The sequence below is a fragment of the Pelophylax lessonae genome, assembly GCF_965119305.1.
Source record: "Pelophylax lessonae genome assembly, chromosome: 1".
Classification (NCBI taxonomy): Eukaryota; Metazoa; Chordata; class Amphibia; order Anura; family Ranidae; genus Pelophylax; species Pelophylax lessonae.
The window spans coordinates 769,901,360-769,927,876 of NC_138768.1; positions in this window are offsets into that span (position 1 = coordinate 769,901,360).

Below are 26,517 nucleotides of genomic sequence, written 5' to 3' on the forward strand. Positions count from 1 at the left end.
TTTGTTATGTTATATTAAAATTTAATTCTCCTCTAATACAATGTGAAATTCAGTTCATGTTTGTAATATATCTTCTTTATTCCTTTTACCAATGAAAATATGCTAAATTACAGTAATCCTTATTGGGAATTAGACAAAAATGATCTTTTTTATTCATATCTAATTCTCTTTTAAATGTCCTACTAAGCTTTCACACAGTGTAATTTGCACTGCCTAGCTCATACTTCTAGAATGCAGAAACTAGTTAAAAGTTATTAAATCTTGCTTCCCTAGCGAAAGACAGAGAGCTTGAAGGTTGAAATGGGAGTTCTTGCCACCAAAGGGATTGAAGTATTAAGATACGATAAGAAACCTGACCCTTTCTCCCATGTGATCTTCCAACAATGTCAAATTTTACTTTCCACTTTACATACAGTTATTTTAAAATAATGTTTGTATAATGTCACGCTAAAGTCAATGACCTTGCTTACATGTGACTAATTGTTAAACATAAAAGTGCTTACAAGGCAGAATGTTCTGTTGCTAGGGCCCAGATCTGAACCTGGGACCTCTGTGGTGTCTGGCTGTAGCTCTTCTCACTGTGCCACCTGAGATGCTGGAGAGTTCTTTGCCTGATCCCCTAGACAATCTTACCTTGGATCTTGTTTCTAGTGAACCTTGAACTCTTTGCTCCTCTCATGAACTTCCTGATTCATGTTTCTGCACTGTCTATGTTTGCCAGATTATTGTGCACTCTACAGCCAATATCTTGCTCCTTGCATACCTGCAGCTGTCTTTATCTTCGCTACCATTTGTTATGAACCTTTGTCTTGTTCCTCAACCACAACTACGCTTCAGCTTGATCATAACCTGCAACAACTTGTTACCGACCTTTGACTTGTTTATTGACTATGCTTCTGCTTGATCCTTACCTACTAATGCCTGGTGGGATGATCTTGAAGACTGCTACCTGGCACTAGAATGCAGCAAAATCTCCCCCCATCAGAATTTCTGCTGAAGACCAGTTAGTAATCAGACCCTTTGCCTTGGGTCAGCTGACCTGCTCATGTACTTATCCTGCTGGTCGGTTTGAACCTCTCTACTCCTATAGCTCCTTGTCTCTGAGCCTGACCCCTGACCATGACATCTATATATAATAACAAATATGTGCTGCGCTAACAAAAATTATATAATTGGTGACACAAATATTGACAAAAGTGCCAAAAAAACATCATAAACAAAATATAAATGTAAAAATGAATAAACAGTGATATTTTTCAGTGCACAATCCAATAAAATATTATTAGTCTCTAAAGTTTAAATGAAAAAAAAATAAATAAAAACGTCCATGCAAAATAGAAAAGAAACAAACAGGTAATGTCCAAATAATGTCCTCAATAGTGATGTGTAGTAATAAATGAGAATTCAAGGAGCCACAAGTCCCAGCAGGTAAGTACAGGCTATCGCATGAACCAGGAATGTTGGAGGAGAACACCCGGTCACCAGAAAAGGAAAAACAAGTTGGCAGCTTACCAGAATGAATGGGTCACTCAAACTAATGAGTAGACCTATGAGAGCTTTTTGGTAATACCAACAATGACCACAGGATGTCACTCCTCTAGTACCAGGCAGCTTGGATCAGATATCCATATAACATGTATGAAAAGATGATGACAGGGACAGTAAAGTAAAAGCCAAAGGGAAATGGAGTAAAACATCTCCTTGAGCATGTCAAATCGTAAAAGCCGGCTGTTGGGGGGCGTGGTAGCATCACGTCTGACTCACCCGACCGGTTTCGTCACACGTAGGACGTCATCAGGGGCGTGAGTCAGATGTCTTCTACGATTTGACATGCTCAAGGAGATGTTTTACTCCATTTTCACTTTGGCTTTTACTTTACAAGTGCTCATGATGTTCGTCTAAATGTGAGTTTGATACCTTTTATGCTAAATAAATGGATTGTGTTTTTATGGAATCACGCTATGTCCCTGTCATCATCTTTTCATACATGTTATATGGATATCTGATCCAAGCTGCCTGGTACTAGTGGAGTGACATCCTGTGGTCGTTGTTGGTATTACCAATAAGCTCTCATAGGTCTACTCATTAGTTTGAGTGACCCATTCATTCTGGTAAGCTGCCAACTTGTTTTTCCCTTTCTGGTGACCTAAACACGGGTGTTCTCCTCCAACATTCCTGGTTCATGCGATAGCCTGTACTTACCTGCTGGGACTTGTGGCTCCTTGAATTCTCATTTATTACTACACATCACTATTGACAGGGGTCAAGTCCTGGGAAAAAAAGTGTGGGAACTCACCCAACATTACCACTCCCCCACCCACTTTAGCGACTTGGTAACCGGTCGCAGGCCACAATGAGCGGAGCAGGCAGATCAGATGACAGGTCCATGTCAGCTTATGCATAGCAGACACGGGCACAGCCTGCTCTACTCTATGGGCCCTCCAATCTAATCTGCCCAGACAGAAAGGGACAGATCCCCTTCTGTTTTTTTAAGTGGATTGAATTTGGTTCCTGCATGTATCGCTGGCTGCTGCTGTCCCTCAGGCAGGTATGGCTGGTGGCTGCTAACTGGCTGTCCTCGAGGGCTGGTACTGCTGGCTGGCACTGCTGGCAGGTACTGCTGGCGGGTACTGCTGGCTGGGTACTGTGGGTTGCTACTGCTGTCAGGTACTGCTGGCAGGTACTGCTGGAGGTGGTTACTGCTGGCTGGCACTGCTGGTGGGTACTAGTGGCAGTTTCTCTCAAGCAATGTAAAGAAAAAAAGACTCACATGGGAATATGAGAGCTCGGGGGTCATTTTGGCTTCTTCCTGCTCTGCTCTGGTACTGAAAATCAAAACAAGGCGGCAGAGGAAGGGGGAGAGGTTACAGCATAGATGCAGGCTGATTGGCTAAGCCTGAGAACCCCCCCCCCCCCACGCCATGCAGGTCAGGGCAGTAAAATAGTATCCTCCAGCCCTGCATCAGACTTGTCTGCCATTCTCTGAGCCTGACCCCGGACAGATAAGAACTCTGTTTTGCACACATGGCGGGGGGGACACTGCTATCAGGAGCTGGGTCTGCCTGCAGTCATCATGACAAACAGGAGACCCGAGCTCCAAATGGTGATAACCTTACCCACCTGGCACTTCCCCTGGCCAGTACCCACTCTGACAGCTTTCTCCTCAGGTTACTGTTGGAGGGAGGTGAGAGTAGAATCCTCCCTCCAGCAGCTGTTGCAGCCCTGCTGTGTCCTCCCTGGGAATAGAGCCATGACAAGCTCCTCTCACAGGATCGCACAGCTGGTGTCACCTCAATGAATAGGTAGCACCAGCCCTACCTCTACCTCTCCTTCCCTCCTCTCATCTGCAGAGCCGATGCTTCTGGTTTGCTTCTGTCACAGGCAGAGTACATTTGGTATCCCTCCGCCTGTCACAGGAGCCTGCACTATACAGGAAGCATCGGCTCTGCTTCTTGCAGTGCAGCTCCTTTCCTCACACTGTGCTTGGGGATGGCGGGTCAGGAACCTGCAATCTGGGCTTACTGACCCACCATCCCAGAGCAGGACATGGCGCCAGGTGCTAGGATTGTGTCGGGGGACGTGGCTGCTAACGGGAACGACGTTCCTGCTGTAGAAATAGTTCAGGAACGTCGTTCCCATGCGTTCTACCAGGACTCGAGCCCTGACTATTGAGGACATTATTTGGACATTACCTGTTTGTTTCTTTCCTATTTTGCATGGACGTTTTTTTTTTTTTTCATATAAACTTTAGAGACTAATACTATTTCATTGGATTGTGCACTGAATAATATCACTGTTTATTCATTTTCGCATTTATATTTTGTTTATGATGTTTTTTTGGCACTTTTGTTAATATTTGTGTCACCAATTATATAATTTTTGTTAGCGCAGCACATATTTGTTATTATATGTTATGTGGGGACTTTTTGTCTATTACATAGTTACATAGTAGGTGAGGTTGAATAAAGACAACAGTCCATCCAGTTCAACCTGTGTAGGTGTGTGTGGCTGCAATCATCTCACATAGCCCTGAATGTTCTTCTCCTTGAGATGTACGTCTAGTAGTCTTTTGAAAGCCACCATACTTCCCGCAGAAACCACCTCTAGTGGTAGAGAATTCTACAATCTTGTAGCCCTAACAGTAAAGAACCCCCCACGTTGCCTGAGGTTAAAACGCTTCTCCTCTAATCGCATTGTATGCCCCCGAGTCCTCATGCAATCCCTTCGACTGAACAGCTTTTTTTCTAAGCTGAGATCCCCATTGAGATATTTAAAAATTGCTATCATGTCCCCCCTCAGGCGTCTCTTCTCCAGGGAGAATAAATCAAGCGATTGCAGATGCTCTTCATAATTAAGGTCCTCCAATCCCCTAATTAGTTTAGTTGCCCTTCTCTGGACTCTCTCCAGCTCCAACACATCCCTCCTGAGGACTGGTGACCAGAACTGGACAGAATACTCCAGATGCAGTCGGACCAGAGTTATATAAAGTGGAATGATTATAGACTTATCTCTGGAATACATCCCTTTCTTTATGCATGCTAATATTTTATGGTTCCTATGTGTTGCTGCTTTCTCTTTATCAATCACATATGTTTTCAATTTATTAGCGTGGGAATTTTTACACTTTTACACATGACATCTATATACCTGTAGTGTGAATGTCAGAGTTATAACTGGTCTTCAAGAAGAGCACCAGGAATGCCAGAGCACATGCAAATGCATTTATTTCTTTATTTTCCTTAGATAAGTAAGAACAGTGACAAGAGAAGGCTCCAAATACATGCTAAAACAGTCTTATTCAGGATATCCAATCTCAACCACGCTTTCCTAACCTTTACCTGCACAAACCTTGCTCAGTAAAGCCCCCAAAACATGTTGGATATAATTTTTACTCTATTGACAAAGAACAATTTCATTGAACCATTAACCATATACTGTAACTTGTGCTCTCTTCATTCTACCAGACTTATCACTGTCATTCCAGACACCTCCTCTTGGGACTCATCAGATCCTGGAGAGCAGCTTCCTAATTAAAATATTAACAATTCTAAATATCTATCAAAATCCTCCACCAACATAAATTCTTTAAGGTTTAAATGGAAAAAATATTTGGAGCAGGAAGAAATGGATGAGTTAATGTTAATTTGAGAATGGCAGAGAAAGCAGAGAGAAAGAGAGCTGCAGGTCAGCAAGCTTGAGGAACCAGGCTGATTACATTTTTATCTGTTATTTCTATACTGTCTATTTTTCTGCTATCTAACTTTTTTTTTTTTTTTGCTGTGCTTGTGCTTTTGGGGAGATTTCCCCTCACTTTCTATCTTAAAAACACAATACATGAATGAAAATCCTGTCTTAAATAGTTATTATTGGCTGTGGTGTCCACATTGAAAGATTTAACCTTTATTCTTGCTCTGATGTAAACTGTAAAATTTGTGATTTTCCATCACTTTCTGTGCTGGAGACAATGGTCATTAGAACCAATAGAGAGAGTGAAGCTCCCCAGTGGGGACATTAACAGAAATGAATGTCACAAGAAAATGTGTAAACATTACACAGAAAAAGAAGCTCATTCAGATTGGTATCTAGTTCAGAAAAAATAAAATCTGACAGGACTTCTATTAGGGGAGGGTGAGACGTGATCCTACTGTGTTTCCCTGCAGCTGCTCCTACTGCCTCTCTCCCTGCAGCCAATATTTAGTCACCCTTCCTTCCCTGGCCTGAGTGTTGGCAGCTTCCAAACAGTTGGCAAGCAATGGGCCATGCACTGTGAGGAACACCCCTCCATTCTCATGGGGGGGGGGGGGAGGGGGGCAGCAGCAGGTGTCTGCATTGCTAGATAGCAGCACAGTGCTGACTGCTCCTTCTTTTACCTCTCTGATTGGCTGTAGTTTTCTGCAACTGCCTTGCATATTACCTTCTTGAAGCTATCTGACATGGTTACACTCTCTCTCTGTGAAATTTCCCAATTCAGAGAATATTATACAGTACCCCTAAGTCCTGGGGCATCTAAGTACCCATAGGCATATTGGCATTAAGGGAAAGGAAACCGCCATAGGTAAAGATGCGCATTCATTCTGTTATTTTTGCAGAATAGGATGCGTGCCGTAACCTTTACAGGCTCTTACCCTTGTACAGTCATCCAGGCCCAAGTGTATCTATAGAGAAGAGAAACAAGGACAGACCCTTGGGAGATGTCAAAAGAGTATGCTCAAAAATGTGATATAGCAGGAGTGGAAAACAGAAGGAGTGACTAGAAATGTAATCTTAAAGTGTTACTAAACCCAGCACCCTGCAGTCACTATATCTGGTCTCCAACAGTACACAGAACATGGAAATGCAATAGTTTTAGTAAATATAAACTGCTAAATACCTTTTTTATCAGCAGTTAGAGCAGTCTGGTGACACCTATCAGTGTCTGTTTAAAGCTTGTAGGAGTTTTCATTTTGCTCTGATTGCTTATAAGGCTGCAGGACGCCTGACCCTCTGTCTGGACAGTGCTGATTGGCCCTGTGCTGAACACATGCACTCTCTCTCGAAAAAAAAAAACTCTCTAGCAATACACACAAAACTGAGCATATGCAGCTAGTCCCTTAGGCTCCATGTACACGGGACGCTGGAAATGGCCGTTTAGGAGCAGTTGGGCGTTTTTTTCAGAAGCCCCTGAACCCATCTACATTTTATCTTATCTGTCCATGTACACCAGGTCGTTTACAGTCATTTGCAGGCAGTTGCGTTCAGGGACTGTTTTTAGAACGCAATTATTTGCGTTCGAACGTGTGTTTCCCGGCGTTTCAAACGCACAAACGCGTCCGAACGCGTCTGAACGCATCCGAACGCGATGACCCGCATTTAGCGTTCGCGTTTTTCCATTTTAAAGGGGAATAATTTTTTTGACCTCTAGGAACGCTTCTAAACGCATACGCCCGCAAACGCTGCTAAACGCGGGTACAAACGAGACCGAACGGACGTTTCAAACGTCCTAAAAATTCCAGCATTCAAAGGGACTTTTAACAACGTCCCGTGTACATGGAGCCTTAGCCTCTGTTCCATCAGCAGATGGATTGGAGACAGTGGAAGAAGGGGAAGATAAGAGAACACAGGACAAAACAGCTTTTTTTACACAATGGAGATGATTAACCCCTTAGGTTCCACAGTGAGTATAACAAGCATGCTTTACTGCATATACAGAGGGATTTTATACGGGTGGAACATGTAACATGTTCCAGAAGGTGAACTTTTAATAATGCAAGCAGTTAACTAATGTTATTTGAAATTATTACTGATACTTATGTAGCACTGTCCCTATAGGGCTTGCTGTATGATGACTTGTTGGGCCTCCTCTGATCACCAGCACATAGTCACTTAGGGTACAGTTCACACATCCCTCCTTACTCCCGATGGCTCGTCACTCAATTAACAGTCCAGGGTTATTGGATTTAATGTTTATTTCGGAACTTGGATGGAAGAAGGGATTAGAGGGATACTTCAACTGTAACTATTCACAATGGATAAGGACAAGTCTCACTTGGCCTCACCAGGTTGCTTGATGAAGCAGTTGCACAGCTTGGACCATGCTGCCACAAGTATGGAAAGGGATTTGTTTCCTTGCTATTTTCTCTCCAGCAATAGACTTGGTAAACGACATTCTCTTCAGGACACTCACTAGCATCCCCTTTACTGACACCTGTCCACTGACTCTTCTAGCTGCAGGGGTGGCCCCCCTCAGGTCAGGCCCCTTGACACAGATTTGTACTCACTGTACTGCAGAATAAGATCCTCCAGTGTATCCCCTTTCAGTCAGCTTCACTGGACCTCTGGGTTCAATTCCTCTCTAGCTCTCTCTAGGCCCTCAGGTCGACTACCTGAGGCCACATGGCACCTCTACAGAGGAGAAGGCAGCCGCTGCCCTCCCTCTGGGACCCCTCTTTCCAGACAAAATCCTAGCATTTATACAGTATCCCAGCATGCACCGATATACTTTTCCTCTGCCAAATCACCAGGGCTGTACTAAATGCCTGTGCACTCATTTGCCAGGTTTCCTCCCACTGTCCAATATGCCTTCCTATTGGACCAGTGTAAAACACTCTGCAGACAGACCCAAAGTTGCACCCGAGCACATTGAGCAGACCTCACTAGCAGATTCTGCTCTCTGGTAGGCAGAGAACAATATAAATTTGCCTGCAATTCCTCTGGTAACCAGACAGGATCCAAAAAATATACTCTCTCACTCTCTCTTTCTCGCACCTACCTAGGAGGGTGCTACACTTATATAGTGCCATCAATTTACACAGTGCTTTACATATGTATTTTTACGTTTAAATCAGTCCCTGCCCTCAAGGAGCTTATAATCGGAGGTCCCTAACTCACATTCATACGTATTAGGGACAATTTAGACAGGAGACAATTAACCTATCAGCATGTTTTTGGAATGTGAGAGGAACAGAGAGAATATGCAAACACCCAGCAGGTAGTGCTGTGGTTGGGATTTGAACCCACAACCCTAGTGTTGCTAGGCTGTGCTGCCCCTAATTATTTATAAATAAAAAAAAAAAATATATATATATATATATATATATATTTCAAAACAGCCCAATGGGCCACAAAAAAGGTCTCAGGGCTGCATGCAGCCTGTGGGTTGCCAGTTGAACAGCTGTGTTGTAAGAAATATTAATATGGGGTGTACCAATTTAGGAGCTCAGTGGGATTGCTGGAGGAGACTGGTAGAAAGGACAGCATAAGAGGCCACAAACTGTGGTCAGAATGTAAAAGGTTTGTGAAACTGATCACAGTGCAAGGCCAAAGTACAGATGAGCTCAGCAGTGTGGTCACTTTACATGATGGGGAAATGCTGATCATTGTTTGAGGACAAATCTTTACTTAAAGTAGAACAGCACTGCATCTGGGCACCACAAATTACAAATGCTATTTCATTCATTTTTAGTATTTAAAACAAACTTCCCCCATCCATCCATGTCTCCATGCTTTATTTTGCTGAGAAATGATTTTGAAAAACGCCCCCTGGGAATTCTGGCCATGGCCATCTTGAGTAAGGGCAGATGATTCATGTATTATTTAATTCCTGGAATCCGTCTTAGGCATTGGCTGAGCTGAGAACCCTCCCTCCCCTCCTCAAAACTCCTGGGATGTATGACATCATTTGCCGAAGCATGGAAACCAGGAAGTAACTGAAGAATCTATTTCTATTTACTAATACTAGCAGCATAAGGATTAGAAATAGTCCTTGTTGATTAGGAGAGAGTGAAGTTCCACTTTAAGTCACCACTGACAGCCTAGAGACACTGCTCATGGTTGAGCATATTTATGTTGACACAGATCTTAATCAGTTCACTCCCAGTGTTTTGTATTGGCATAGACAATTCCAGATAACAGGATTCTGAAATGAGTAAGTAAAATTTGCTCCCTTAGCACTATTCAGTGTGAAATGTTTATACAGACTTGCGGCAACAGCAATTCCATTCAATAATCATCCACGTTATGTGTGAAAAAAAGCAATGAAATTCTAGATCAGCTCAACAATAACTTACAGTGTTTGTATGGAACTAGATGTACATGACGTTTGCCGTTGTGGAGACTCTCCAGACAGATTTGGCTTCTGCCTAAAATTCTATTTAATCTGTAAAAATAAACATTGTTATGCCTACAGTATATGATGTCATCTGTACCTTTCCCCTTCGTTATGTTTTGTACCCCTTGTTTTTCTTTATCTAAAAATCATTAAAACTTAGATTGGAAAAAAAAATGAACATAAAACAACCAAACCAATCACATCTGAAAAGAAGGAATGAGAGCCAATTTGTTGATTAGTTTACATACAAACAATATGTAAAAACATACTTACATATCAAATCCTCAAAGTTTGATATTAAAAAAAAATTATAATTCATGAAAATGTTCACCTGTCATTTACATAATGTGATTAAAATGGAAGTTCAGGCTGGCCAAGAAAAATAAATGTGTCCCCATGTGTACACCCAGATACAGAATATAATGGAATAATCATTGGAACCACATCCAAAAAATTGAACATGCATTTTACTTAATAAGGGTGGGATTTTTAAGGTGCTGAACAGAAATTACAAGCTATTTGATAAAAAAAAGAGAAAAACACAATTGTACTTTATTACAGGTTTCAATTGTTTCAAAAACAACCACTTGCCGACCGCCGCAAGTACATATACTGCGGCGGTCAGCCCTGGCCAGGCAAAGTGACGTACCAGTACGTCACTAGCCTGTCACTCGCTTGTGAACCAATAACGGGCGAGCGCGCGCCCGCTGAGGCACGCGCCCACCCCGGCTCGTTCCCTAACAAGTCAGTGCGTGGGACCGGCGGACCCGATTTCTGCCGGTCACTCGCGATCGTTCGCCGTGAAGGGAGAAAGGCAGGCGGCTAATGTAAACAAGCCGCCTGTCATTCTCCTCTGTGTAAAAATGGAGATCACACGGTTCTACTATGTAGGACCGTTGATCTCTGTTCTTACACCAGTAGCCATGTCCAATCACAGGGACATCACCCTAGGACACACTTAACCCCTCCCTCTCCAATACAGTTAACTCCTTCAGTGCCAGTGTCATTTTTACAGTAACAGTGCATATGTATAGCACTGATTACTGCAGTAATGTCACTGGTAACCCCAAAAGTGTCAAAAATGTCAGTCAAGGGTCCGATCTGTCCACTGCAATGTCGCAGTCCCGCAAAAAAAATCGCAGATCGCCGCCATTACTCGTTAAAAAAAAAAAAACAACAAAAATGACAAAAATCTTTCCCTTTGTTAGTAAACGCGATAACTTTTGCGCAAACCAATCAAAATACGCTTTTTTCGATTTTTTTTTTACCAAACATATGTAGCATAAAACAAATTGGCCGAAAATGTTAAAAAAAAATTATTTTTACATTTTTTTGGGGAATTTCATATAAAAAAAAATGTGAAAAATATTGTTATTTTTGCAAAATTGACGCCCTTTTTTAGTTTATAGCGCATGATCAAAAAATCGCACAGGTGATCAAATACCACCAAAAGAAAGCTCTGTTTGTGGGAAAAAAAGGATGTCAAATTCGTTTAGGTACAGCGTCGCATGACCGCGCAATTGTTTGTTAAAGTCAGGCAGTGCCGAATCGCAAAAAAGGCCCCGGTCAGGAAGGGGGTAAAATCTTCCAGGAGTTAAGTGGTTAAAAGAAGGCAACTTTTTTGTAGTTGTCAGCTCATAGTTTGTATTGTACATACATTTTAAAAAATTAAATACAGGTTTGACAATTTGTTTTGCCTCTCAACTACCCATAAATATATCAGGGGTGCCTTCAAAGCTTACCCATATAGTATAACAATTCTACTTATTCTAGAAGACCACTTCACGTATGTAACATATAGAGGTGGTGGCTGTGTTCTCAACGCCTTTCACCTTCTGCTTCCTCAAGCAGAAAGAGACCATCTAAATTGGAATATATAACGTGTACACACCTGTAAGTCATAAATTGTGCATGATCCATGTCCATATTATATGTTACAATTTAGATTGCCTCTTTCCTCCTGAGGATGTGGACAGTGAAAGACATTGACAAGTGGACTTTTATAAAAGGTAACATTTTTACACTATATGGGTGAAGGTTACAATCAGATAGTATAAAATTATTGTTTGGCATCTTAAAAGTCCCACCCTTATTTAGGGATCAAGTAAAGTACTTATTATAATGCTGCTTTTTCCAAGGAATGATTTAACAGTGATTACCTATTACCTAACTTACTCCACAGCCCTGCACTCTTGTGACAATTGCTCCCCAAAGCCTCTTTTCCTGGTTATCTCTGACCGGTTGTGCCATTCTCCCTCTCACCAATGTCATCACATACAATGCAGGACCAGCAGCCACCACCGCCACCCTCACTGATGTAACATCGTTGGTCCTGCATTGAGGGAAATCGTAGACGGCTCGCCCAAATCTTGCAACGGACAGAGGCGAATCGGAGTGCCAACTGTTGCAGGATCACAGATTGAGTTAATTGATAAAATTTATGAGATCTCCAAAATAAAATAAGCAATATATTCTACTTTGGCTAGGACCACACATTTGATTTTTATTGGCCAGTCTAGAATTCTGAATAAAATTAGGATACACATCCCAGTTTGCCCTAAATTTGTGTATTTTTAAAAAAAATCTTATTAAACATGTTGAAACAGAAAATTAAGATACACTATAGTATCCTGAAACAGAGCACTGCCTGCCTGCTTATTACACCTGTTTTCATCCAGGTATTGTTGTGGGGCACCTACTCGTCTAAGTCCCTTCAATCAGTAATCTGTATATCTGAACACCAATGCATGTGCTGCATTATATGAAAGGACCCATTACCGGCATGCTGTTGTCTCAAATATGTCAGGTTACAGATGATGTGTCAGGAAGTACACTCCTTAATTCTGTGAGATGCTCTAAAGCCTAGTACACACAAATATCGGCCGGTATTGGCCTGTTCAACAGAAACTGGCCACGTTCAGCCCGTGTGTACACCAGCCTGTCCAACAAACGGGCATGCTGGAAAATCGGCACCCGATCAGTGTTGGCAGCTAATGGCTGCGTGTGCTGACCAGTGTGATCTGGCAGAGGGGATCAGGACACAATAGTTCAGCGGGGATATCACTGTACTAATAATTAACAAAAAATGAATCAGCGCAAGACAATGTGTAAAATACAACTAAATAGTGCTATAAGACTGGCTGCTATCACTAATAACGTGTATTCACGGCACATGAATAAACATATAATTAAAAAATAGTGCTGCGCCAGAAACCATGTACATAAATACTTGTGGACGAATTAAAATATAAATAAAAAAGACAATTCAAAAGACCACAAAACAAGTGTAAAAATATAGTGACTTAACATAATCATCCACCATCCATGCAAGTAGCCAATACAAGTGCTCAGTGCCTCTCCTTCACCTGTGCAATCAAGCTGCTCACCTTAAATTCTGACCCCTGACCACTGGATCAGAATTAGCAGTTCCCCTCTGGGGATAAATAGGATCTGGTGATGTCTATGGCTATACTCCCTTTGAACAACAATTGAGTGGCGATTTTGGCTCTGAGGAAGAGGGTCCTCCCTCGAAACGCGTAAGCCACATCAGGTTTTGAGGACGCCCTCAAGCTATCCAGCAGTAGAGAAGTGTCCTGGAAGCGAGCGATGCCCATTTCCTATATGCTTGTTCATATGCTACATCTGTGAGTATATGGTACGCTACCCTTCTTTGATTTTAATAAACTTTTAAGTGGTAATGCACAAGGTCGGTGCGCCTTTCTCTTGTTGTTTTCTTATTCTCCCTTTGGCCAGCTTCTAAAATCTCGGTCCCGATCAGCAGTTTGTCAGGAAAAATAAAAAAGCAACATCTAGTGCTCTCTCCGTTTTAAATGGATATCTATTAAAATAATAATAGTAAGCAACTCACAAATAAAGCACTTCAGCAGTGCGGGCTGTTCCAGAGTACAACATAAACCGCATCTCATGCAATGGCCGCAATGTGACATAAACAGGCAGGCGTTAACTTCCTCTGTATTTTAATTCGTCCACAAGTATTTATGTACATGATTTCTGGCGCAGCACTATTTTTTGACTATATCGCTGTACTAACATTGAACAGTTAGTACAGCGAGCTCCTCCTGAGTTTTTTTTTTTCTTTTTCCGTTCAGCCTGCTGGGTTTAAAGAAAAAAAACTGATAGTGAGTACCAGGCATAAAGCTGGTCATACATTGTAGAATTTTGAACAAACCTTCACATGAAAATTCTCAGTACATTTGACAACTTGATGAATATCGTTGGAAAGCACTTCAACATTTTTTTTGCTTTTAACATTCTATTTTGAAATGAAAGGACTTTACCAAACAAAAACCACATTCACTATTAGAAATGTGTTCATTTAAAAAAAAAAAAACTCCATCCTTCAAATTTTCTCATTACTGAAGTCGAAAATGAACATCAATTTGACCCTATTAACCCTTAGAAAATCGAAATGTTCTAAAAAAAAAAAAAAAAATGTTTAAACTAAATTCTTCTAGTCTATGGCATTGAAGAAATAGTATTAGAATCTAAAAAAAAAAGTTTAGCCTTTTTTTTTGATAAAAAGAGTGGGATGATTACATCTGCTTTTTATTGCTGCCCTCAAAGATTTCCCTCCAAGTAAAAAATTGTTCTGGAAGTAATGCATGGCAATGTCATAGCACACCAATGGACTTTTTTTTGTTTCTTTACATACATAAATTTATCACTAAGGGATTGAAGAGGTTTAAAGAAAAAGAAAAAAAAAACCTGTAAGACAAAGGCATAATGAGATAGTATGCATCGCATATTAGCTGATTATGAAATACTTACCTTAGAACAAAGCCCTCCAGCGGCGCCTGCACACCGCTGAGACAGCTGGCATCTTCCCTGGTGTTTCTTCTGGGTTCGCGGGCTCCAGCGCTATGAGTGGCCGGAGCCGCGATGACGTCACTCCCACGCGTACACACGGGAGCCGTCGTTTATGGTACGGGCTCTGAAAGTCCAGTACCATAAGCCAGACCTTCAGAGCGCATGTGCCGATGACTTCATTGGCTGCATGTACTCTGAATATCTCCTAAACCAGGGATATGCAAACTGTGCCCCCCCCCTCTGCTGTTGCAGAACTACAAGTCCCATGAGGCATAGCAAGACTCTGACAGCCACAAACATGACACCCAGAGGCAGAGGTATGATGGGACTTGTAGTCTTGCAACAGCTGGAGGGCCACAGTTTGCATATGCCTGTCCTAAACTGTGCAAGTTTAGAAGATTTTCACAGTACCTACAGTACAAGTAAGCCTTATTATAGGCTTACCTGTAGGTACAGTAAAAAATAAGACTTTAATTCCTCTTTAAGTTTATTAACCAGGGTTTTTTTTTTTAATCTCTGCTCTTTTACTTTAATTCTAGTAACTTGTTAAGTAAACTAATACTATTTCAGTATTTCAAACAATTCAAGTAATACTAATATCATTTCCAATAAGGAACCCAACAAAGCAATTATTAATGAGTAATTACCATTCTAAAGATTGTGTTATTAGTCTCTAGAGGATGAGGCCAGTAATGAGACTATACATCTTACACAGATACATTGATACCACTGCATGGCAATAGCGATGAAGGATACAGATGTACTTATTTGTGTGTATATATATATATATATATATATATATATATTTATTTATGTATATATATATATATATATATATATATATACTGTATCTACATACACTGTGTATGTATTGTTTGCCTGCATTCCATTCGCTTTGCACCAATATACACGCACACAAATAAAACTCAAACACCCCCCCCCCCCCCAACCCCTACACGCACACAGCAAAATACTTTTACCTGGCCACACTGTGTGTCCCACAGAAAGCCACACACAGCAACCACCACAAACTTTCTATCCGGACTTTTGCTACCATACACACAAGGAAAATATAAAACCTCACAATAGGAATGAATAGGATTTTCTCTGTGTAAGGGAAGGACTGGCGGGTATTGAGTGTTGCATGTACAGCTTCCTATGGGTCTCCCTGCATAGAAAGAGCTGGGAAAGTGGAGTATAAAGCCTGGTACACTCATTCAATTTCTTTATTTTTTATTTAACCAAGCAGGCAGAACGGAAAAAAAACTGATCGCTGTACTAACAATGTCTAAAAAAAGTGCATAATACTCAAATGACAGGTGTTGTCTGACAGAATAAATACAGACTAGCAGCGCTAGAAGACTCCCGTCTCTTAAGTCCCAATATGTAATCAATCAACTGGAGATCTTCAGGGATTTCAATCATGCAATCTTGTAGACAATAGGGTGAATCAATCTTGCAGACAACAAGGTGAATCAGTCCTTAGTGCCCAAAATGCAAACAATGTGCACCATCACTGCACCACTGTGGTCCCCCTTGGTAATGCCCACTTACCTATAGGAAATATATACTGTGCCTGGTAGGTAAATGCACTGGTAAGTCTCCCAAGAACTGATCCTTTTGGCAGCAGCAGACCACAGATCCCTTTAACAGGGACAACAGCGGTTTTCCTGATGTTTCTCCATCAAAAAAGTGCCATGTAATCAAAGAAGAGGATTCATAGTGTAAACCGCACAACAAGCTTTATTACACTAAAATCACTCCATAAATTGCACTCACAATATAAGCATCAAAATGCAGCGTTACTTGGCATAATAGGCTCCCTCACCGCTGCACAGTCAAACACCACTTACATTACTCATACTCCCCGTGGCTCGGTACCAGCCGGCTGACTTCCGCGTTCCAGGTGTGACGTCAGACGCTCCGGTTGCCAGGAATTATAAATTGAATACAATGATCATGATGGGTAAAACATGATCAAAGGCAAGAAACAGAAAAAAAGGGGTAGAAGGGATCCAAACTGGAGCTCTAGTAATTGCTTATGAAGCAATTCAAATCGAGCTCCACCTTTAACCCATTCGGATGGAGCGCATTGGTAAGGAAAATCCAGTAGGTTTCCCTTTTGGATAACTCCCTAACCAAATCAGAGCCTCTCCATGCTGGATCCATCTTTTCTATACCCCCAAAATTTTAGGCCGGAAGGGTCCTTATTGTGTTTGCATTTAAAATGTAAGGAAGCGCTGTGGTCTTTGTAACCCTTACATATGTTTGCAATGTACTCGGAAACCCTTTTACCCAGAGTTCTCTTGGTTCGTCTGATGTAGAACAATCCACATGGGCACTCCAGGCCATACACCACATGCGTGGACATGCACGTTATGCAGTCTTTAATATCAAACACTTGCCCGTTGCAGAGGACCTAAAGGAAGTATAGCCTCTTAGGTGGTCATTAACCTGCCTGCAGGCTTTGCACCGTCTGCAGGCATAGAACCCCTCTCTGGTATCGCAAAACATTTTGGGCTTACAGGGTGGGTCCAAAACTTTTTTCACGATTTTTTCTCCAAAAGTTGGGGCCCTTGTATATATGAACACTGGTTCACTAGGTAGTACTTTGCCCAGAATTTTGTCCATGCATAGAACACTCCAGTGTTTTTAGAAACCTCATCAACTTCCTTATATTGGACATTATAATTGGAGATGAAACCCCACTAATGTTTGGTGTTTGGTTCCCTACTTCTCTCCTGTAAGCAATCTTCTTGTGAGGATCTGCCTACCTGATTGTGTCCAGATATCTTCCATTGTAACCTTTTTCCATGAACCTCTCTCCTTGATAACTCCCCCCTGTGTCATATAGTCCGAGTCTCTAGTACAGCTCCTCCATATCTGTAGGAGCTGGCCTTTAGGTATATTCTTTAGCCATTTCGTATGATGTCCACTTTGGATATGTAAATATCCATTTCTACCAGTTGACTTTACCACTTAAGCCCCGGAAGATTTTACCCCCTTCTTGACCAGGGCCTTTTTTGCGATTCTGCACTGCGTGACTTTAACGGACAATTGCGCGGTCATGCAACGATGTACCTAAACTAATTTGACGTCCTTTTTTTCCCACAAACAGAGCTTTCTTTTGGTGGTATTTGATCACCTGTGCGATTTTTACTTTTTGCGCTATAAACAAAAAAAGAGAGTCAATTTTGCAAAAATAACAATATTTTTCACATTTTTTATATGAAATTCCCCCCAAAAAAATGTAAAAATCAAAATTTTTTAACATTTTTGGCCAATTTGTTTTTTGCTACATATGGTTGGTAAAAAAAAATCGCAAAAAGCGTATTTTGATTGGTTTGCGCAAAAGTTATTGCGTTTACTAACTAAGGGAAAGATTTTTGTCATTTTTATTGTTTTTTTTTTTAACGTGTAATGACGGCGATCTGCGATTTTTTTTGCGGTACTGCGACATTGCGGCGGACAGATCGGACCCTTGACTGACATTTTTGACACTTTTGGGGTTACCAGTGACATTACTGCAGTAATCAGTGCTATACATATGCACTGTTACTGCAAAATGACACTGGCAGGGAAGGGGTTAACTTTATTGGGGAAGGAGGGGTTAAGTGTGTCCCTAGGGGCATGTTTCTAACTGTGATTGGACATGGCTACTGGTGTAGGAACAGTGATCAACGGTCCTACATAGTAGAACCTTATGATCACAATTCCAACACAGGGGAGAATGACAGGCAGCTTGTTTACATCAGCCGCCTGCCTTTCTCCCTTCACGGCGGACGATCGCGAGTGACCGGCGGACATCGGGTCCGCCGGTCACACGCACGGACTTCCCAGGGAACGAGCCGAGCGGGCGCGCGCCTCGGCGCGCGCGCGCTCGCCCGCTATTGGCTCACAAGCAAGTGGCAGGCTAGTGACGTACCGGTACGTCACTTTGCCTGGCCGGGGCTGACCGCCGCAGTATATGTACTTGCGGCGGTCGGCAACCGGTTAAAATACGCCTTGGTCACTAAGTGTGTTTCTTGGACCATAGCTTCCACGTCCAAGTAATGTATCCTTTCGCGGCTCCAATTAAATTCTAACTTGATGTGGTTAGGGTTGGTGTTAAGACCCTCTGCAAAAATCTGTAGTGATCTTTCTGAACCAGCCCAGATGAAGAACAGATCATCTATATACCTCTTATACATGAACAGTTCTTTTCTCTGTGTGGTATAGATGTATTTGTCTTCCCATTCCCCCATGAAGAGATTCGCTAAGCTCGGGGCGAATTTAGCGCCCATCGCTACGCCCCTCTTTTGGGTGTAGTATAGGCCTCCGTACCAGAAGTAATTGTGCGACAGACAATACTCTAGTACATAGCCAAGGAATCTCTTCTGGGGGTCGGGTATGTCTTCCCTCTGACTGAAAGCCCAATTAAGGGCTAGGATATATATGATGTTAGTACTGCAATCTCCCTCGCTGTGCTATTGTGTTCTGACTTGGGGACTGTCTCAACCATCCCCCCCCAGTCAGTGGTCACAGACATTGACTGCAAGAGCTGATCAGATGCCAATCGGCTGCTGGTTTTCCAGTTTTCCAGCAAGCTCATTCGAAAGAAGTTGGTCATGAGATCTGCTTCTGTTGGACAAGCAGCTGTACGCTCAAACCAAAAGTCATCTGGTTTGTACTGTAACAGCTTAGGATAATTATACAAAGCTATCGTTATTCTTTTAAACACATAATTTGTTTCAGAGGTGAATTAATAACTGAGATAGCAGAAATATAATTGTATTGCTACACTGTACTATATGCAACATATTTGACATTTACAATCTAGTGGAGATCAGGACCACCTTAGCTTACATGTCATTTACACATTCACATTCTGGGATTGCAAACTGAAATCTTTATTTGCTTCTCGCGCACATTGTTTAGTACTGTTTTATTCATAATTACTAATTTTGCTCAACTGTAATGTTAATTACATAAAAAATGCACATTTATCAGAGTAAAAGGAAAAGGCAATACAAAGATCTGCTTTAGAGACGCGTGTGTTGCTGCTGTTGTTTGTGTAAGCATGGGTTTCCATTGTGTTTTATTTCCACTGTGATTGGTGTGTGGGGATGGTCTCACCATATGGCCAACTTTATCCAGTCTCTGCCAATCACTGTGTGGGCAGCTTCAGCTCTGCACATCTTTATGGTCTGTAATTCTTGGGCATGGTTCTGTAGGGCTCATTGACACCTTGTGTGGTGACCTGCAATAAACTGTATAGAAAAACACAGGCTCAATGAAAAGATGTATGGAAACAATTATTTTCTTTGTGCCCAGTTCACACCACAAGGCTGCGTTGAGGTGGGTTGCAAAGAATTGCATAAAAATGCAGCACATAGTGATGAATGAAATGTAATTTTGTGAAAAAAAGTTAAAAAACACACTGCCTCACCACCACTTATAGGCAGATGCAGTCTTCTCTCTCCACTGACGATGGCGCGCGACCAGAGCGGCATCACAGCCTAGAGAGGAAGTCAAGGGAAACTTCATTTCTCTGTGGTTTTCTGGTTCCTGGAGGCAGCGTTCTGATTGGCTGTGCTGCATCCAGATGACACTTGGTGGCCATCTTGGGTTAGCAGAGTCTTTTTAAGTCCCTGCCCCCAAGTTTTGGCGCATATTTGCGAGTAGGTAGTATAGGGACAGGTTACCTGTCTGTCTGGGAGAGTATTAGCATCAGGAAAAGGTTCCAGATGAGGAGGAAAAGCACAGGGTTTGCAACTTCTCTGGACATCTTCCCATCTGAGTACAAGACCGCCAGGCCGCATTCTGTCCCTCCAAATAGGCGCTGTCAGTTCAGCTGAAACCTGCTTCACTACACGCTATTGGAATTCGTGAGTGTTCCCGGTTGGGCCTTCTTCCAATTGTGAGCTGTCTTTGCTTTACTTTAATACAAGTTCTTTACATTACACCCAGACTGTGTGTTATTGTCGCCACACCATGCTGCACCTCACCTATATGCTACACAATGGACACACAGTCACATGCTAAAACAGCATGTGGGTTCTTATGGGCAAGATATCCTAAATGTTGTTGCAGGTGTAAGACCATGTGCAAACTGATTATTTCACACTGGATATGTTGCCTGTCAAACACTGAAACATCAATGATCATCAGAAGCTTAAAATCCATAATATATACAGTTAGTGTATTATGCCTGTGCCACATCTTAAATATCAAAACCCAGCTGCTGTATATACTGTATATATATCCTTAACTTTTTTATAATACATTATTGATATAGGTGTAGTGCCCTCCTAGGTAGGTGCTAGAGTGAGTGTATATAGTTTTTGGTTTCTTTGCTTAACAGAGAGACAGTCGGTAAGTTTAAGTGTTGTCTGCTTAACAGAGCGCTGTGATTGTTTAGTGAGGTCTGCTCAGTGTGCTCTGGTGCTGCTCATGCTGTCTTGAAAATTTCAAACTGATTCAATAGTAATGGAGTATATTGAATAGTGGGTGGAATACTGGCAGATGAGAGCATGGATGTCTGTACAGCCCTGGCCAATTAGAAGGGGATGTGCCCCAAGGCATGCTGGGTAACTGTATTTATATCTGAAGAGCACATGGGCTCTGGATCTTCCTCTAGAGAGAGGGGTCCAGGAAGGGAGGGGCTGCTGCCCCTCCTCGGCGCAGGCTGTCATCCGGCTTTAGGTGGTCGACCTGAGAGCCTGAAACACTTAAGCTGCAGCCCATGGTTCTTGTGAGAGCTTACTGAGGGAGGACGTCTGTGGATCCTGTCTGGTATTACTGAGAAAGGCTGCCATGTGTGCTTCAGGAGCCTTGTGAGTACAGACCCCCACAGGGGATCCCTGGAACGTGTGCTGTTCGATCCCACTCGGGGTTCTAGAAGTCAGCTGCTGGGTGCAAACTAAAGGGAACACTGGCTAGTGTCTTGAAGAGGCAGGATTTACTAAGTTCCTTCAGCTACAAAGAGACTTGTTAATTCCATACAGCTACTGTATGGTCCTGTTGATGATCAACTACACAGTTCTATTGAAAGAGTTGTCCTAATCTGTGAATAGCTTATTTGGAGATACAATTGCAGAGTTTTGCCCAATCGGACTTTAGATGAAGCGCCACACAACCAGTAATAAAAACATAATACAAGTTTATTAAATATATGCCAGCAATGAAACTGGGAAGGAGGTGTCATATTGCCAAACAGTTGGCCAAAGTATACAAATCCATTACATTGGTACATACAGTAATAAAATAGTACATAGTACATGTGTCGTAGCATCTGTAGTAAACCGACACGTTTCGTGAGTTCAGTCTCACTCTTCAGGGGTAGATGCATAGACATAATCTATAAAGTAAAATGATTTAAAAAATAACATAGTAATGAGCATGGAAATGTATCTGGTAGATTGGAATGTTGGAATCAGACTAAGTGATCCATATTCACAAAAATGCAGGATGTTGCATGCCAAAGTCGCACCGGCAGCTACCGGAGACTTCTGACCCAGGAGTTGTGGGTTTTTCTTAGCTTATTTGGAGTATTCTACTATTTCCCTTCTATCCAAGTTCTCCAAATAAAATATAAAACAAATCCCCTATACTGATCATTGAAAATAATGAGTGGAAGAGTGTGTGCACCTGACTGTGTGAAAATACCCTGTGCCTGGCTGTAGATCTTTCAGTGGGAGGCTCGGGCACCAATATCCAAGCGGCTCCTGTGCCGGTAGCACTACACACATAATACAGAGCTATACAATCTGTATTATTCTTAAAATACATAAGTTAATAAAGCAGCATGCGGGTCTTTTTCCCAATGCATTGCAAAAATCAATGGTGTTAATAAGCCCTACTGAAAACAGTGGGGGAGGGATTAAAAAACTGAAGTAGACAGAATCTGGAGCATCTGTGCATGGCAATTACTATGTTACTTCCAGTTCCCAGCTCTCAGCACTACTTTCCTGAACTTCCTGTTGGGGAGATTGCACACTGTTTACTTCACAAGATCAGTGTAGCTATTGTCAATCAATCAGCTTAAAGGGGGAACAGGGGAGGTGGCCTAATGCCCTCGGCTTACTACAGTATATGTCTTGTCTTGCAAAGACTCCTCTTTAGTGCCAGCAGAGAGCACAAATAGCCAAAGGGGAATGACATTACCCGAAAAGAGGAACCAGGGAAATGAGCAAACCAAAGCCCAAGTTTAGGTAAATCTTTTTTAAAAAAATCAGCACAAGGGATAGTACTTACATTTAATCTAAAGTGTTCCTTGTGCTGGTTCCGGCTGTCATAGCTGAAATTCTCTGTCCTCACCCCCCCCCCCTCCCCCCAAATACCCTGCAGTTGTAATCATCCAGTGCTGCAGAGGTTAATAGAGCTGTCCCAGGAACTCATCAAGAGAGCCGGTTATGCTCATCTTTTCCTCCTCCCTCCTCCATTCATATAAGCTGTACTATAGCTTCCATGAATGATAAGTTATCCATGAATGGAGGACAGGCAGATAAATGAAACATCCACCTCCTCTAATTATAGAGTGCTTTTCATTTAGGAAAGTTAAAGCACAGCTTTTATGAATGGAAGAGGGGAGTGTAAAGATCAGGCATAGTCAGCACTCTTGATGAGTTCCTGTGACAAATCCTGTGGCTCTATTAGCCCCTGCAGCACTGGAAAAAATAAGTCTCAGTGGTATGGGAAGGACAGAGGACAGAGAGTTTCAACTATGACCAGTGGTGTATTTAGGTTTTGTGCTGCCCTAGGCCTGACTAAATTTGTTCACCCCCTAATTTAAATATGACCCACCCTTCCTGTAAAGGCCACACCCCTTCCGGTTTATGACCCACCCTATCATCTGTAAACCACAGACCATAACCACAGTCTATCAGTGCCCTTCAGCATAGCTTCATCAGTTCCCATAAGTTCAGCCTCATCAGTGTAGCCTTATCAGTGCCGCCTCTTTACTGCCCATCAGTGCAGCATATCAGTGTGGCCCATCAGTGGTCACCAGTCCAGCCCCATCAGTGGCCCCCAGTGCAGCCTTATCAGTGCCCATTAGTACAGCCTTATGTCACAGGATTAGTTAGAATACTCTTTTAAGATATTTGGACTTGTGTTTGCTGCCAATGATTGTAATTATGGGATTATTTCACTTACTTGTATAATAAATAGGAAGTACATAGTCATTTTACAAATAATGAAATATTTTTTTTGCTGCCCCCCCCTGCAAAGTGCTGCCCTAGGCCCGGGCCTTGTTGGCCTAGGCCAGGATACAGCACTGACTATGACAGCTAGAACCATACCAAGCAACCAGAGGCGTAACTAGAACCTTCAGGGCCCCGGTGCAAGAAACCATGAAGGGCCCCCCCGGACCCCTGGCCGGGGCCCTTCCCTTCAAGCCCCAGGCTCTTCCCACTGATCCTGGGTCCCTTAACTCCACTTGCGGGGCCCTTTATTCCGGTCCCACAGCGCGTCCCTTTCACAAGTTTTGGAGTGGGCCCACCTTCCTGCCATCTTGGGGCCTCCCCACGGTGGTGGAATGCCAGGGCCCGGTTGCAAGTGTGACCTTTGCGATCCTGAAAGTTCACCCACTGGTGTCAGTAGTTTTTATTTTTTGGTATTTTAATTGTATTATTTTTTATCATTTTATTTAATTTTTTTACAATGTCACTGACTATGACTCTGCCCATTTAGAGAAGCAAGGAGCTGGTAAATTACATATTTACCGACCCCTTTGTGATTCTCTATTGTTACACATCCCCTGCAGCAGCCGGCAGGAAAGGGGAGGGATCACAGTGGGGGGGGGACCAGGGGAGCACACAGGGGCCCAGACAGCAGAACACAAGTGAACTGGATAGGAGGTGTGGCGGGGGTAGCATACAGAGGATCCAATCTCCTCCATTTTCTTTCTGCAGCTACAGGAGGAAAAAGGAGGACAGTGATTTCTCTACATGCTGCCCCCGCCTCCCCTCCTATCCAATGCTGGGCCCCCTGGAGCATTGGGCCCGGTTGCAATCGCAACCCCTGTAGTTACGCCCCTGCAAGCAACATTTTAGGTTAAAAGTAAGTATTGATCTTGTCCTGATTTTTTTTTTTTTATATATACTTTTTCCTAAACGTAGTTTTTAGGGCTGCAAATTAAAGCAACCCTAGGATTAAAAAGAAAAGTAGGCAACTAGGCATGAAAACACGGCAAGCGTTGACATCTGCTGCATTACATGCATTTTTTAAAGGACTGTTTGACAACACTTTAAGGTGTTAATTTATACTGGTTATAGCTACAAGATGTCCACAGAATTTTTCTGAAAGTTGCTTATTAAGATCAGAGAAAGCTGATGCCCTGAATCTGTTGAACTTTGGTATAAGAAATAAAAAAGGAATAAAAAGTTAAAAAAGAAAAGAAAATGAGAATTGAAGAAATGAGAACAGACAATCCGGTGCGGTTTTCTTGAAACACAGTAGTGCACATATAGCTGCGGTATACAAAGTTAACAGCCCCTTAGATATGCTGTACATGTGACTGATGTGACAGTAGAAAGACAGATGATCAAACAGCGTGTTCTACTTGCAGCAGATGAAACAGACATGGGCCGCCCGCACACGGAGCGCAGGTAAGGGCGTACAAGGGAAAACATCTCCCCTGAGAGGCGATATCACAGCTGGTATTAGTGTTGATATTAACACTTACACTTTATGCACCTTTTGTTTTCCTTTTAAAATGTTCTCAGCATCAGTGATGAAATATTCATCCCGTCAATGTTACCAAAGGTTAGAGCCTTCTGAAAAAAGGGTGCCATGTGTCTTTGCTGCTGGGACGCATGCATTATTAAGTGTGAAGACACCAACAGATCGGTGCGAAACATTTGTTTTCTTTGCATTTCATGTCTTATTCCGTCATTTTACCATCTGTGGAAGAGAGATGAGAATTAGAAGCCGAGGCTTTGTATAGCAATGTGCGGCTTGATGCATGGGAAGCCAAGCAAGACTCATATGTACATATCAAACCTACATCTCCTATCTGTCTGCTAGGTAGCCTCAGCTGCTTGTCAGACACAGCCTGTGGATAATGGACTTGTACACATGAGACAATCCATCTTGTATTAATTCAAACTAGGCACAGAATAGACAATGAGGGATATGTATACAATCCATTCAGGCTGAAAAATTGACAATATCTTGGATTTACCAAAAAATATTAAAGTGATATTAAAGGATGTTTCTTTTTATAAATACCAAACATGTTATACTTACCTGCTCTGTGCAGTGGTTTTGCACAGAGCAGCCCCGATCCTCTTTTTCTAGGGTCCTCCACCTGGTGCTCCTGGCCCCTCCCTCCTGCCGAGTGCCCCCAGAGCAAGCAGTTTGCTATAGAGTAACCCAAGCAGGCTGGTTCCTGAGCAGCTGCTCTGTGTGTCTATTCAGACATGGAGCCACAGCCCTCTCTCTCCTTATTGACTCACTCACTTTGACTGACAGCAGTGGGAGCCAAAGGGGAATGGATGCAGCATCGGTCAGATGCTGCCTCTGTCCCCCGGGTGCTTCTACACTGAGAACCGAGCGATCGAACACCACCGATCGCTCGGTTCTGACAGCTTCCCGAGCACAGAACTGCTGACTGTCACTCCTGTGATCCATAGGAGATGTACAGCTAAACAAGTTTTGGCTGTAAATCTCCTTTAATGCATTCTTTGCATTAGGATAAAAATATTCAGTGTGCAGCAGCCCCCCTTAGCCCCCCTAATACTTACCTAAACCCCATCTTGATCCAGTGATGTGCATGAAAGCCTACACTCCCTGGGAACCCTTTTTTGATCCAGTGATGTGCATGAGTGTCTCAGTCGTCCGGTACTCTCCCTCCTGATTGGCTGAGACACAGCACCAGTGCTGTTGACTCCCATTGCTGTCAATCAAAGTCAGTTAGCCAATTAAAAGAGAGAGGGGGCAAATGTCTAAATGGACACATAGAGTCGTGGCTCGGCTCAGGTGCCCCCATAGCAAGTAGCTTGCTGTAGGGGCACCTGACAGAAGGGAGGGGCCAGGAGCGCCAGTGAGGGATCCGAGAAGAGGAGGATTCGGGCTGCTCTGTGCAAAACAACTGCACAGATCAGGTAAGTATAACATGTTTG